Source organism: Amborella trichopoda, chromosome 13, assembly GCF_054954075.1.
Source record: "Amborella trichopoda isolate Santa Cruz 75 chromosome 13, AtrichopodaSantaCruz75HAP2 v2.0, whole genome shotgun sequence".
Classification (NCBI taxonomy): domain Eukaryota; kingdom Viridiplantae; phylum Streptophyta; class Magnoliopsida; order Amborellales; family Amborellaceae; genus Amborella; species Amborella trichopoda.
Genome location: NC_142348.1, coordinates 20,258,838 through 20,269,271, shown reverse-complemented (window position 1 = coordinate 20,269,271; position 10,434 = coordinate 20,258,838). Strand labels below are relative to the sequence as shown.

At 32.3% G+C, this 10,434-nt stretch overlaps 1 long non-coding RNA gene across 1 annotated transcript; it reads right to left on the bottom strand.

Annotated features, from left to right (window-relative positions):
• Positions 1–8,928: 8,928 nt before the first annotated feature.
• Positions 8,929–10,062, bottom strand: LOC148779070 (uncharacterized). The gene is made up of 2 exons (XR_016047195.1): positions 9,715–10,062; positions 8,929–9,621 (listed from the first exon to the last, which is right to left on the bottom strand). It is a non-coding gene; the product is annotated as an uncharacterized LOC148779070 (long non-coding RNA).
• Between the last annotated feature and the right edge of the window lie 372 nt (positions 10,063–10,434).

Here is a 10,434-nt window from a genome sequence, read left to right as displayed (position 1 = left end):
AACCCACAATCTCAGCAACAAGGAGAGACAAGAGCGGCTCTAAAAAATTCTCTCTCGCCTATTCTCCTCTTTCCTTTTGCTCTCTCTTGCTTTCTCTTTCCTATTACGTCTCACTTTCGCCCCTTAAGGTGTGATTAATGGCTAGTATTTTTGGTGTTTTTTCATTTGACTCTATTGGCTGCTGCTTTAAAGGTAGGGGCTAAAATGCCGTCGGATGTTTCAATATTTTGAAAATTTGGATCGGGATCAAAAGTGTAAAAAATATGTATATATATATTTGAGAATTCCGTCTTATTAGTCTCAAGATGCGTGCAAAGTCGCTTTTGAAGCAACAAAGCTGAGCTGTTGTTGTCTACTCTAATCAAGTACGGTAAGGGTAAAGATCCACCGTAGACTCTTTCCTCTTAACAAAAAATATTTGAAAAAATTAGGCCGGGGTCAAAATTGTAAAAATATATATATATTTGAGAATTCCGTCCTTCTTAGTCTCAAGATGCGTGCAACCTCGCTTTTGAAGCAACAAAGCTGAGCTGTTGTTGCCTACTCTATTTAAGTACGGTAAGGGTAAAGACCCACCGTAGACTCTTTCCCCTCAACAAAAAAAAAAAACCGAAATAGAGGGAACCTATCATTTTACATCAGGAAAGTAAGGGCACTTATCACTCATTTAAAAGTATTTAATACAAAGAGAGGGCCCCTTTTTGGTTCTTGGATGATTCCTCCTTGCTCTTTCTTCCATCCATGAACACTAATTGTATGGCTGCTTCGTTGACTCCCTAAAAACAAACATGGTAGTTCTCTCACTCCAAATAAAGGAAAAATAAGTAAAGCCTCATAGTATATCTCATTGAAAATTACATTTAAGTAATATTGAAAGACTTTTATATCGATCGTTTCGGCTTGAATATTATGGTTGTAAAAAAAAAAAAAAAGATTTCAAGCTATGAAAATAGTGTATATTATAATAAATTATCCAAACCATCTATTTTTTTTAAAAAATAAATGTTACGGATCCATGATTTGTATTATTTTTAAGTTTTAAATTTTATCGTTGATGCTGGAAATCGATTTTAGAATCATCATCAAAAATTTTGTTGCCGAAACTACTTTCTAGACAAAGATTTGAAGTGTGGTTTTATTTTGTTTCCATAAATCCTAAATCTTATAGATCTCTATCCCCAAATAAATAGGTGATCCATATCTCTAATGTAACCCAAGAGCTGAGCCAATACTAGCCCAATGCAGGGCAGCCTCACCCTTATGTCTTTATTTTTTTTGTTTCTTGTTCTTCTTTTAATTTACCCAGCTCAGCCCAGTTCGACCCATCCCTAATAGGGCCTGGACCAGCTCATAGGGGAACAGGCCACGCCCTTTGCCAGCCCTATCTCACTCTCAATCTCCCCATGTTGAGACAAAAAACAAAAAAAAGAAGGATGTTAACTTTTTGCAAGAGTGAAAGCTTGCATGCAGAGGATCTCGACAAGTAGATGGTGGGTTGTCAGTTATGGAGCATAGCAAGACCAGATTTGCAGGGGGCAATGGGTAAAGTTGAAAACCGACCATGTTGAGGGGCGATATGTAAAGATTACCAACACGATGAACGGTCCAAATCGGCTGGCTATTGAATTGAATTCGCCCCTCTCGCATCCACATGTTCATAAAATTGCTACAGTACCCCCTTTTTTTAACCATTTTCAATCGGATCCCTACCGTCTGTCCACTCCTTTCAGATTTGATTATTTATTACTCCATTCAACTGACTTTGCACCGCAAAATGAACGGGGGTTTTTGAAGAACTGGTTGGATTACCTTCGCTGCCTATAGGAATAAAATAAGCCATCGTGTAGATAATTATAAAAGAGCCGTTTTCATAGGACGAAATGAGGAATCTTATATATTTGAAATCCAAAAAAATTTATGAATTTTCATTATCAAGATTTTTTGTCATGGATTTCTCAAAACTTTTATTCGGATAAATTATACAAAATTTATGTCCATTGTTTGGTAACAAAACTTAATACAATTTATCTCTCTAAAATTTTTATATATTTTCTCTCTCTAAAACTCGAAATTTGGGATGGTGTATCTATAAAAATTTTGAGATATTTTATCTCTCTACAATTTGATATGGTTTGTCTCTCTAAAATTAATATAATTTCTATCCAAAATTTAAAATTTGAAATTGTCTATCTAAAATTTTTGAAATATTTACCTCTAAGATTTTTAGGTGCTTCACTCTCTATGAATTTAATATAGTTTCTCTTTCTAAAATTTTAAGATACTCTCTCTCTCTCAAACTTAAAATTTGATGTAGTTCCCCTCTTCAATAATTTTGAAATAGTTTCTCACTCCAAACATTTTAAGTAGTTTTTCTCTTAAAATATGATATAGTTTTTCTCCCAAATTTAAGATACTTTATCTTTCTAAAAGACAAAATTGAGACAATTTCTTTCTAAAATTTTTGCAATTGTTTTTTTTTCTAAATTTTTTTATGTACTTTCTATCTCTAAAATTTGATATAGTCACTCTCTTAAATTTTAAGATGGTTTCTCTCTCTAAAAATTCAAGTCTAAAATTGTTTCTCTCTCTAAATTTTGAAATAGTTTCTCTTTAAAATTTGATATAGTGTCTCTCTAAATTTTGATATACTTTCCTTCTCCAAAGTTTAAAATTTGAGATACTTTCTCTCTCTAAAAATTAAATTTTGATATGGTTTCTCTCTCTAAAAAGAGTTTATCTTTCTAAAAATTTCATGTACTTTCTCTTTATAAAATTTGATATAGTTATCTCTCAAAAATTTTAATATGATTTTTCTCTCTAAAACATAAATTTTGTGATAGTTTTTCTCTCCAAAAATTTTGAGATAGTTTCTCTCTCTAAAATTTTTTAGGTAGTTTTAATATATTTTCTCTTTCTAAAATTCAAAATTTGAGATAGTTTTTCTCTAAAACTCAAAATTCGAGATAGTTTCTCTCTCTAAAAAACTAGATATTTCTTTCTCTGAAATTTTTTTTGCCCGTTTCTCTTTCTAAAATTTATAATAGTTTTCTCTAAAATTTTAAGAATACTCGTTCTACAATTTTAAGAATACTATCTCGCCCTAAAACTTAAGATTTGATATAGTTTCTATCTCTAAACATTTTTGAGATAATTTCTATTTCTAAAAAGTTTAGGTACTCTCTCTAAAATTTGATATAGTTTCTCTCTTTAAAAATTAAAATATGAGATTGTTTCTCACTCTAAAAATTTTGAAATACTTTCCCTTTAAAAAATTGAGATGGTTTCTCTCTCTAAAAATTTGCACGCATTTTCTCTCTCTAAAATATGATAGTTTCTCTCTAATAGTTATAATTTGAGATAATTTATCTCTCTAAATTTTTTAGATAGCTTAGCTCTCTACAAATTTTTGCTTCTTTCTCTGTCTAAAATTTTAATATAATTTATCTCTCTAAAATTTTAACATACTTTTTCTCTCTAAAAGTTAAAATTTGAGAAGTTTCCCTTTCTAAAATTTTGAGATAATTCATCTCTATAAAAATTTGGTACTTTTTTTTTTGAAAATTTTAACATACTTTTTCTCTCTAAACTTTTAACATACTCTCTCTCTCTAAAAGTTAAAATTTGATATAGTTTTTTTCTCTAAAAATTTTGAGATAGTTTCTCTTTAAAAAATTTAGGTACTCTCTCTCTAAAATTTTCATACCTACCAAATGCTCTATATGTTTTGGGTCGACGGATTCAATGAGTGAAATCCATAGGTCTTGAAAATGCAAAAAATAGGTTTTGGTGTGGAAATGAAATCATAAAAAAGTAAGTCTTATTTCCATGATTTTGATTTTTCTGATTTTAATATCCTAATCATTAAAGAATCCCAACGGTGGATTTTGACAATATCCAAAATACTAGGAATCCATGCCTTAAAATCCACGTACCCAAACAGGAAAGGGTTTTGTTATTTGTCATTGCATAATTATATCTAACAAAACCCTTATATAAATATGCAATGAAGAATGTGGGTGTGGTGTCTATAAAGTTGTAAATCTTTTTTCTTTTTTTTTTTTTTTTTAAAGAAGTACCCAATAGTTATTTCATTAAGATAATAAAGTTACGCAATAAGAAACAAAATGAAAACAAAATAAAAACGAAAAAACAAAAAGAAAGAACATTAATAAACACATAAACCCCAAGCGGTAGCGGCTTTAGCAAGACGGTCAACTGCATTGTTAAAACCTCTCTTGACTTGGATAGAAATAATTTCACGAGACCCCGATGCCAAGATGATACCATCCATGATGCCACTAAGGTTCCAAGGCATAAAATTTGGCTATTGGCACCATTTCATGACGTTTGTTGAATCTCTTTCAACAATCACTTTGAGGTGATTAGGGCAAGACGGTCCACTCCCATTTTAAATGTCCAAAGCTCCGCCTCATTAATCTTGCATGCAAGCAATCTCCATTGATAGCCTCATTAATCTTGCATGCATGCAATGTCCATTGATAAGACCAAATAGTCGATCCAAGGCTCTCATGGAGAAGGCCACCAAAGCCACTAACCTTACAGCTAACACTTCCATCAAAATGGAGCTTCACTCAGCCCATCGGAGGCTTCACCCATCAGCAATTGAGTTGCCGGCGAGGCTTCTTCAAGAATATTATTTCCGAAAAGTTAGGGAAGAAAAGATCCTTGGGGAAAAAGAAGCATGGGGATCGGTCCAAAAGCCCACATACTTGACGATCTCTTAATAGAATCAACTAGGGAAGATAGATATTTGGTGCAACCCTCAAACGTCCTCAAATTCATTTCTTTCAACAAACTCTAGAGCATAGCAACAACAACAATTCCCCACAAGGCGATAGCCAAGGAAGCGAATGGGGGAATCCAAATTTTTTACCTTTGGGACAGCGAGTCAACCAGCACGAAATACCACTCAGCCAATCCCAAATCCTTTCCGCAAAAGTGTATTGCAGGAAGAGGTGGTCAATTGATTCATCCGCATATTTACAAAACAAACACACGCTCGGCATGCACATCCCCAATCTTCTTAGTCTGTCTCCCGTGCGCAGCCGTTTATATCCAAGCATCCACAAGAATGATTTCACCCTGCTTGGTGCTTTGCATCTCCAAAACTTGGCAATGTTGCTGTGGCTTTGAATATAACGATCCCTGAAAAGTACCTCTTACAAAGACTTCACAAAGAAAAAGCTATTTGATTCCAAAGACCATATAATCTCTCTTAGCCAATAACATAAGTTGCACAAGGAGGACAACTGAGAAGTATAGTTGTCAGCCACCCCTTGATTACCTCTTCGCATATTAAGCATTAAATTCCAAAAAGGCTCACCTCCCTCCATAGAAATGAAACTGGACACCTACTCTTGTTTCTGAATAGATCTGGAATATGCATCAAGATAAAGTAATTTCAAGAGATAATTCCCAAGCCATTTGGCATACCAGAATCTAGTGCCTCTCCCATCTACTAGCATCCTAGTGTACCTCCAACAATCCAATTAAGACACCTCCAAATTTTATCATAACATGTATTTATGGTGTAAGAAGTTTTTAGGATTATCTTAAAATCTATTTCATCTCTAATTATAAAATTTTAAACTCCAAAAATGGTTAAATCAAGTATATCTATAAACATATGAAAATCTAGAAAATGGACGGTGTAGATAATGTTTGCTATATGCACTATTCTTGGGACTCAAAATCTTTTCTTTTTCCATATCTATACATCTTGATATCGAGATGATCAATTAGAGGGTTTTTCAACATTAAAACAACCTTTTTTGATAGATTTTTTAGGTGCATTTTTACATATACATTTTAAAGTTGCAAGCTTATATAAACTTTTTTCGAAGAATATTTATAAAGATAAATGTTTTTAATGCTTTTTACTGACAATGAAAATATTGAGTAATTATTTTATTCAGTATTTCAAAAGAGAAAACAAATATTTTCCTGAAAAATTTAGTATTTATTGCTAAACAAGTTCTAGTAAAGTTAAGTGCGGTATGTATGAAGATCAAAAGAATTAAATATAATAGGGAAATTAATGTATGGACCAGGTTATTTACCTTTATAACAATATGGCTTGAAAATAGGCCATTATTATTAGGAATGATGGTTTTTTTAATTTTTTTTATTTTTTGCCAAGTTTATCCTTAAAAAATCAGACCGTAGGGTAACCCCGATGCTTGTCCCTTTTTACCAAGTTTGCCCCCGGTCCTCATACATATTGGTAAGTAAAACAAGTAGTGCCGCGATTCGAACATCATACCACCTTCTATTCAATTTTCTTTAAAGTAAAACAAGTGGTCCAATGGTTAGAACATAAGACTGCGTTGTTCAATAAAAAGAATTGAACAGAAGGTGGTCCGATAACAAAAACATTGGAACACCTTTTGTTTAGTTTTTTTTTTCTTCTAAACAATGTGGTCCGATGTTTGAACCATCAGACCACATTTTGTTCTATTTTTTTTACTGAACAAAGTTCGATGCAACCATCATACTGCTTTCTGTTGTATTTTTTTAACTAGATCAAGCGATCCGTTGGTTCGAACATTGGACCACCATCTGTTCTTTTCTTTTTTTAATTATACTAATCGATCATGATCAAGGACCTGTGGACCCAAGCCAGTCCTTTTTACACCCATAGAGCTACAAATTTCGGATTCTGCAATGGTTTCAAGATGAATAAATAGAACGAGGAGAAGGCTAATGATGGGTGATGGTTTGGTCCACTGAGATACTGTATCTTGGACAAAAGGATTGATTTATGTGAGTAGGACTTTGAGAGAGAGAGAGAGTGAGAGGCCCGAGATAGGAGAGAAAGATTGAGATTTTTGAAAGGGAGAGAGAGGGCCGAGAGCAGGCGAGGCCGAAGAGAGAAGAAAGATAGAAGAAAACAAGTTTTCGGGGGTGTAAATAAAGCAATCAAATGTTTGAAATATCAAATTGGGAGCAAACTTAGCAAAAAAAAATTTATGGATGCATTCTTTAAGGTAATAACAGTCTATATTTAGGTCATACCATTATAGCGCCAAAAATACCAAGTTTATACGTAAATTTACCAACATAATATGTATGCATAGGCCCAGTCATGTGATTTGTGGCAGTTTATTTCCATGCTTAGGAATTTTAGCTGATGTATGTCAAAATATCTGCCCTTAGCGTGGAATGAAGCATGATGATAATGGTGCAAATCAATTATATCAAACATCTTCTCGAGAAATCAAACAAACACAATCAAATTAATTACAACAAACGGTTTTGGTGTTTTTTTGATGATGATGAAACTGAGTAATTGTTTTATTTAATATTCCAAAAAAGAAAACAAATATTTTCATGAGAAATTTAATGGGGACAAGTAAGGCAAATTATTTTTAACTTTGGGCCATGTTTTTTTTTATAAGAACTTTGGGCCTTGGTTATGGAAGAATGTAACCGCCCAATTTTGCAATGCAATAGTCAAAATCAATTGGGACCTTCATGTAATAAGTACAAATGATCTTATTTTATACGTTTCCATAACAAAAAACAAGAAATGGAAACCAAATTTTTTGTTTCCTTTCGGTTTTTTGAGTGGGAAAAGAGTGGGAAAAACAAAGATTTAAAGGAGATGATAAATAATTTAATCAATTTCAGATCTTTTTACTTTTAACGAATACATGAGAAAATAAAGCCTAGGCTCTAAACAATCAAAGTAAAATACAACTTCAAATAGTGTCAAGAAATGTGGTTTCAATACTGAAAATCTTTGTGATAGCTTTAAAATATACTTTCATCTCTAATTATAAAATTTAAAGCTTTAAATATAATGTAGATCAAGCATATCTATCAAAACTTGAAAATCTTGAAAATTGACAATCTAAATATGCATTACAAGATGCAATATTTTCATAACTTGAAATCCATTTTTCTCTCAAGTCCATGCATCTTGAGGTTGAGATGATCAATTTGAGGATATTTGGGCTTCAAAACAACATCTTTTAGTGAATTTTTGAGGTGCGCTCTAAATTGACTGTTTTGAGCCTCAGTTTTATATAAAATTATTCCTAAAAAAGTGATAAGGAATTTAATTAGTTTCATATTTTTTTACTTATAATTTTAAATTTTAAGCAAACAGAACACAGAACCGTAACAAATGATCAAATTCAATAATGAACACAAAAAAAAAAAAAAAAAAAAAAAAAAAAAATACAAAGATCCTATTGGAAAATCCTAAGACCTCACATCCTGCAAAGATACAAAGAGAGAGGGAACAAAAAGAGACTACCATAGTGAAGAACAAAAATAGATTACCACATTCAAAATTCATGGTCAGAATTCTACGAATTTTCTTGTAAGATTTTTTGAAATTTTAAGTCTTATCATTTGGATACTTGGAAATATATTGTCTATGAAATATATTACTGGTGTAATACATTACTGCATAATACATTATCTGTAAATGGATTGTCAATGTTTATTTAATATTTTGTTGCAACCTAGGAAATACATTGCTACTACTTGGTTATGTCTGGAAGAAATATGAGAAATGCATTACCAACATTTTATCAACAATTGCCTATAAACTATCATTTATTCTTTTTTTTGTCCCAAAAGTTCACTGAAATTTAGAATTCAAGTATCATCACACTATTCCAAAAAGATTTTCTAATAATAACATCATCACCATTCTAGAGAGAGAGAGAGAGAGAGAGAGAGAGAGAGAGAAATAAAGATATTAATAATCATCATTCCAAAGATACAGAAAGTGCAAAGTATTTTATCTTAATTATAATCATTTTAAAGAGAAAATGAGAACGTGAAATAACATTGTCATTGTTTCGACAAGATTTACTAATATTATCATAGATATAGGAACTGATAGAGAAGTTCATCATCATCCACCAAAAGGGAGAGAGATAATGTATGTGTGTGTATGTTAGAGAGTAAGTATAGCAATTCGATAACAAAAATTCCCAAGTCCAAAAACCATCTCAATCAAATAAAGAGATAGAGGAACCCAAATAAAAAAAAAGTGGATTTCATTCCACTTTACATGTAACCACCTTCTTGAAAATATTTCGAATTAATCCAATACACCCCGTCTTCTGCAGTCATTGCTAAGAATCTTTGATTAATATTTATGTTTGACATCATTTCATTATATGCCCGAAGACGGGTCGAGCCAGCCCGTTGACCTAATGAAGAGCTCTGTAGACCTCTCGTATATGTGGGTTTGCTGCTGGTTTCCTCAACTCTACAATTACAGCACCAATTTCTTTCACGGCTACACCTATTCGCTCCACAGTATCAACCATATTTTTCTTTTTCTTCCTCGATGACATAACTGATGTTGATTTCTCTAATGGATTGATGATCATTTCATTCGTCCTTGATTGGACTGGTGTCTCTGGGAAGTCCTCATGAACCTATTTCATCAACGTCATCATCATCATCTAAGCCCACAATCGTCTCTCGAACATCCTCAATATCATCATCAATGTCCCTCTCTAGTTGTGCTGCCATCCTGACACCAACACCCTTGGCAAAATCATTGCCGACAATTATGCTGAGCTCTTTTCAGTATTCAAAGGACTTCCCTTTGAAGTTCTTTGCAAGCGGATTAGACTGCAAGATTAATATAATAAGCATTAACTTAAATAACTAATTTATATTTTTTAAAATAATAAAAAATTAGATAGATGAGAAACATACACATACCATTACATAGTCATCCCATAAAGAATCGTCGATAATGGCCATATGTGATTCTTCATTCCATCCAAAGCCATTTCGATCCTTCATTTTTTTTTACAGTCTTGTAGTTTTTTGATCACGTTCTAAGTTTATTCTTAAAAACATCCATTTTCAAATTCATTCCAAGTTTGCCTTTGAACTTCTGCTCAATTGCATTCCATTGATCATTTTTAAAAGCTGATTCGGATTTCTTAATTAGCAAGCATTGCTCAACAGGTAGCTCCAACAAAATTGTCTCCATATTTGAAGTCCACTTAAGTTTCCTCCCTATCTTGGGATTTGACGCAGTCATTAGAACTTCATTTGTCATGTCTAATATGAATTATCAAATATCACTATCACATCCACTATTAAAAAATATTTACATGGAACGATTTCATCTAATATAGCAATGTAAAATACAATTACAAAGCTAAGTTACATGAGCAATATAAAAATTTGCATAGATTTAAAAGGGTCATAATGTCTAATAAAAAAATATAAAATAAAATCAGGTTTACATCTCATAAAAATTTTTCACATGAATTCATCTCAATTACAAAAATAACAATTATAAGTTTCAATTAAGACGACTCCTATAATCTACCCACATCCGCATCGCAAGGTCAACCACTCATCTCCCTCCCTTTGACTCCTCCCAAATACTTCTGACTCTGGAACTTCTACTAACGGTGGCTGGTTTTG